Genomic DNA, 5257 nt, shown 5'->3' with positions numbered 1-5257 from the left:
TGCAAACAGTGGTTCACTGGTCATGGATGCATATACTGTGTTTCCCCATGTATAAGACACACCCTTTTTCAAAAAATTTGGGGTCTAAAAACTGGGTGCATCTTATACAGTAGATGTATGAGCGCAAAAACAAGCGAGAAAAAAGTGGGAAATGCAAATTATAAAAATCTACAACCACTGTGTAAGGCGCAACCAGTTTTTAGACCCCAAATTTTTTGAAAAATGGTGCGCCTTATACATAGGGAAATACAGGTAAGCAAAAAGTACCCAGGCTCCGTTACAGTCTCATCACAGAAAGAAAAATAAAATAGACAATTCTACAAGCAGTTGTCTTTCTGCTGGATCACACTGAATTACAACAGGGTGAGGGGAAAGAGAGAACTTAAAATGGATAAAGTAAGAAAGGTTAAAATCGTCCCTGTTTTGTCCTGAAATTTTAGTCCATTCTGGATAAATAGGACTTTCTAGCACAGATATGAGAAGTCATAACTCTGAAACCTAGCTGTAGCCTCCTTGGTCTGCTGATTGCACTGTTCTGATTTTGTAAAAAAGTCTTTTTGCTAAAAGCTGTCGACTTCCTCCTTTATATCTAGTAGTACTTAAGTACTTTATATGGCATGAAGCATTTGAAAACTCAGGTTTTACAACCGTTAACCTGCTGCTGACTTTATTGTGTTAATTCCTGTTTTAATAGCTGTTTTCCTTAATTCAGGATACTTGTGTATAACAGCTTTCCTTCACACATCATTTTTGTGGGTGTGCATATATCTGACTTGAGAGAATTGAAAAACAAACAAACAAACGCACAACTTTTTGTTTAAAACAGACCTGCCTATTATATTTTCTGCTCTTAAGCAATTAAAGAACCCAGTGGCATTTTGAGTTTAAAAAAATGTTCTATAGATGCTTGAGAAGTGTGCCCGAGTATAGTTTGATAATCACTTAGTCTTCTACATCCTTACTTCTTACTCTTGCAGCTGACAGACATGAGTTTAAAATTTTGTATTTTTTATACATCTATGTAATGTTATATCTATGTTATGCTTTTTCTTCAGTTTCAGAACTAAACAATGTTATAATCAACAAAAACATTAAGATTAAAGTACATATGATTACACAACTTATGAATATAAAAATAATTCACTTATACCTACTGAACACATAATATATTTTAAATTCTAAAGTTGCTACCTACAAGCCGTTTAACAATATATGTTCCTTGATAACTCAGACCAAGCTATTTGTGCACTTGAACAATATGTTGTGCATGTTCATTTTTAAAACTCTTACTGGGCCTAGTATACTCGTGTTACTTCCCAAAATTTTGCAAATTAGTTACTCCATCCAGTTTGTAAAGACTCTTAGTAATAATGGGGACTGTTATTAAACAGAAAACAGTGGCTAACAGAAATTAGCCAGTCATTAAGGGCCAGCAGAGTGGCTCAGTTAGATAAGAGCTCACTCAAGAGTGCAGNACACAGTAGCCCATGGCAACCCACTGCAGCAGGGGCTGCAGCCAACTCCGGCGACTCACAGAAGCCCAGCTCCAGATTGAGCTGTTGTTCAGCATCTTAGCTGTAGAGGGCAGTGTCACTGGCCCTCATATGTGGGATCCGAACCGGGGCCTTCTGGCATCCCAAGCCAGCTCTTATACCAATGCGCCACTCGGCCAGCCCGAGAGAAATACATTTTAATTTGATAGCTACTCCAAATTGCCCCCAGAAAACTTGATTTATTTACATTTCTATTAAGTGTATGTAAGTACCAGTTTCCCTACCATTTCCAGCATCAGGTAACTTCTGCCAATCTGATGGGTGAAAAAACTCTTGTCATTTAAAATTTTTGAATAAAATCCAGCATTTTTCATTTCCATCGATCATTTGAATTTCTTTTACTGTAAATTTTCATGTTACCCATTTTTCTGTACACACTTCATTTTTCTGATTCATTTGTAAAATTTCTTTGTGTATGAAGAAAATCAATCCTACAGTAATCAAACTGTGGCAACTACTTTCCCCACTTTGTATCATTTTGTGATACTGAAGTTCTTAATTTGGATTTTAAAGCTATTGATCTTGGCTTCCAGGTTTTGTGTTCTCCTTAGACGACATTCATTATTCTAAAATTATAAACAAGTAACCCATACTTCCACAACGTCAATGTTTTCATTTATTATCCATTTTGTAACCTCTCTGGAATTTCAGTATGAGGAGTGAAGCAAAGATAAAAGACTGCCTACTACGAAACTGACGAACTTTCATCACTGGTTAACATAACCTAAGTAACGATCGGCATCCTGCGTTTATTTCTGCACTCCATCCTGCTCCACCAATAGCCTGTATTTCTCCCCTAGTACCAACCTGTTTTACCTGTAACATCAGAGTAATTTTCATTAGCTAGCAGGCTTCTCCCTCTGTTCTTGCTATCAGAATTACCGAGTTTTCCATGCTCTCATACTTTTCCAGGTAAACTTTAGTGTATTTGTGTCATATTCCTTCCAAAAACATTGTTGGTATTTTATAGAAGTGACTTTATAGATAAATTTAAAGAACTGTCACTTTTTCAAAATTGAACCTTACTTTACATGATGCCTTCCTATTTACTTGTATCTTTTTACAAACCTCAGCAACATTTAACATTTTTTCCCTATAGATGTTGACTATATCTTATATCTAGGTATTTTACCTTTCAGTCACTATTATGAATGGGCTGCTTCCTTCCAATTAATTTTCTAACTCCTTTTTATCTGCATATGAAAAAGCTACCAATTCTTGTGTGTCAGGGTTAAGCCAGCCAACTTACCAAACAGTTTTGCATTCTCCTTTATAATATGTATCTTTCTTTCTTCTACGTTACTGGGTTGCCAAATACTTCCTGAACAAAATTAAATTACGGTAACAGTAAAAATCCTGATATTTTTCTTGTCATTTGTGTGTTTGCTAGGGATTACCATTAAGCATGACGCTGACTTCTGGTTTGAGAAAGAGGAAGTTCTTGTCATCTGAGTGTTCAAAAATCAAATCTTAACAGTTTCAAGTTTACACAGGGAAGTTATCATGACACAAAAATGTTCAGTGGTCAACTGGCCCATATAAAATTTGTTCCCTTTTTACTGTCTATCCCTGCCCACCTTTAGGATTGTGCTAGAAGCATGAAGTAAAGCACATCTTCCTAATACTATCACATAATTTCATCTGACAAATGACACTAAAAACACCAAGACTTCATTCTGCATTCATTCTAAGAATTAGTATATCTGCAATTATACTTTAAGCCCTTGCCCACTGCTATTACTAGGAAATTATGTTTCTCATTAAAAAGGGATTCCATTTTCTAATACCAATGATCAACTAATAATAAGGGTCTCTGAGTTTTCAAACATTTCTCAGTTTTTTTGGTGGACTTGCTTCAGTTTCTACTATATATAATACCATGAATAATTTTGCCTTCTTTATAAGATGTATCTTATTGTACACATTATAGGGAATATACATTCTTGTTTTACTAAAGTTCAACCACTTCCACCCCTTCCCATGAACACCAAATCAGGGACCTATCTTGAACTTTGGTCAAAGGCTTTTAGGAAGCAAATGAGGTGATCACATGGCTGCTGGAGGCAGAGCTAGTTTAACAGTTAAGAGTGACAGCTAACTACCTGGGTTCAAATCCTGATTCCACCACGTTATCTAATGTGTGACCTTCAGCAAGTTGCGCAATGTCTCTATGGCTTAGTTTCCTTGTTTATAAAGTCAGGATGTTACTTACCTCGTGGGCTGGTTCAAGTGAGTTAACACATATAAAGCGAACAGGAGAGACGTCTAGAACACAACAGGTGCTCAACAATGATGAACTATTACTATTGTTCTTTTCTGATGTATTTATTTGGTGTATACATTAGCATGTTTTTGGTAATTACTCTTGTTATATGGGTATGAATCCTACTTGGCCATGGTGAAATATTCTTTTAATGTATTGCTAAATAACACTGCTAATATTTTATTTTAAAATTTCACATCGCTATTCATAACAAAGTTTTCAATTTAGTACTATCATGTCAAGTTCAGATGTCAATGTTCCATTGGCTTTGTGAAAACAATCTGTCATTTTCCCTTAATATTGGGGTAAAGTTGCATGGTGACTGGTGATTACTAGACTTAGGGAGGTGATCACATTGTAAGGTACATAAACGTTGAATACTGTACACCTGAAACTAATATAATGCTATATACCAACTACACTTAAATAAAAACAAAACAAATTCACCTGCAACAACACCATCTGGACCTGGTGTTTTTGACAACTTTTTCAATTTCTTCCATTGTTAATGGTCTGTTAGGTTCTCTCTTCTGAAGTCAATTTTGATAACCGGGTTTCCTTTAAAAAAAATTCTGGTTTATTTACAGTCTTATAAAGCACTTGCTGTTTTAAAAATATATTTCTAATCTTGTGCACTTATATTCCCTTTTTTCTTGAGTAGGGTAGACAGTTTATCTAATTTATATCTTCCCATCCTGGCAAAGAACCAGCTCTTGAATTTACCAATTCTACTATTTTTCAGTTTTTAAATTTGTTTTCCTCTTTACTATCACTTTTCTCCTGCTTTGCCTGGGTTCATTTTTCTAGTTTTTTGAGTTAGATGCCTTATTCATTGTTTCATAATTCGAGTGTTTAAGGCTATGCATTTTCCTTTCAACAGAACTTTTATTACTACTTTTAAAGATATTCTGTGGAGAATTTTGCTCTAAGTGACAGATGTCTCACCATCTGCACCATCTCCTGATTCTTGCCATAGTGGCTTTGACTTGGGATTACTGTATATGCTCCCTTTCCCAGGGTCCAAGCCTGTTTTGGTTTTGTGCGTCATATCATGTTCAGAAGAGCTTTATGTTCAGAAGAGCATCTTTCTCAAAAAGACCCTACAGGGAATGAAGCCTGATATTTGGCCACTGTCCTGTAGTCTCAAATGGTTGTTTGAGATTAGAGAACAAATACCCCCTAAGCTGACTATCAATGGGAAAACAAAGCAGCAGCAGGAAGGCAACTTCACCAAATCCACTGCTAAGTTTTTTTGTTTGTTTGTTTGTTTTTAAAGATTTTTATTGGGGCATTGGGGGATGGGAACAGCGCTGGGGAATTGGGGGATGGGAACAGACAAGTTGCTGTCGTTTTTGTTCTTCAGTCTAGTTGTGGAGGACGTTGCTTCACTGGCCCAAGGGCACCATCATTGTGCTCTTCCCGGGCGAGGCAGATCAGTCGC

The 5257-nt window shown here is 36.2% G+C and overlaps 1 protein-coding gene across 5 annotated transcripts in view; it reads right to left on the bottom strand.

Moving 5' to 3' along the window:
- SLC25A51 (solute carrier family 25 member 51) overlaps positions 1-5257 on the bottom strand; it is an 18260-nt gene that overhangs the window by 9132 nt on the left and 3871 nt on the right. For 2 of the 5 annotated variants that reach the window (XM_019649547.1, XM_019649548.1), the window contains one exon: positions 4264-4374. The exons of 2 other annotated variants lie outside the window; for them this stretch is intronic. The gene's annotated coding sequence lies outside the window, so the exon portion shown is untranslated. Of the gene's footprint in view, positions 1-1777; positions 1801-4263; positions 4375-5257 lie in introns of those variants that run through there. One more of the 5 variants, XM_019649550.1, reaches the window with a different exon arrangement.

The sequence above is a fragment of the Hipposideros armiger genome, unplaced genomic scaffold (genome assembly GCF_001890085.2).
Source record: "Hipposideros armiger isolate ML-2016 unplaced genomic scaffold, ASM189008v1 scaffold_133, whole genome shotgun sequence".
NCBI classification, from domain to species: Eukaryota; Metazoa; Chordata; class Mammalia; order Chiroptera; family Hipposideridae; genus Hipposideros; species Hipposideros armiger.
The sequence above is the reverse complement of the archived record's forward strand: the minus strand, read 5'-3'. Positions and strand labels throughout refer to the sequence as shown.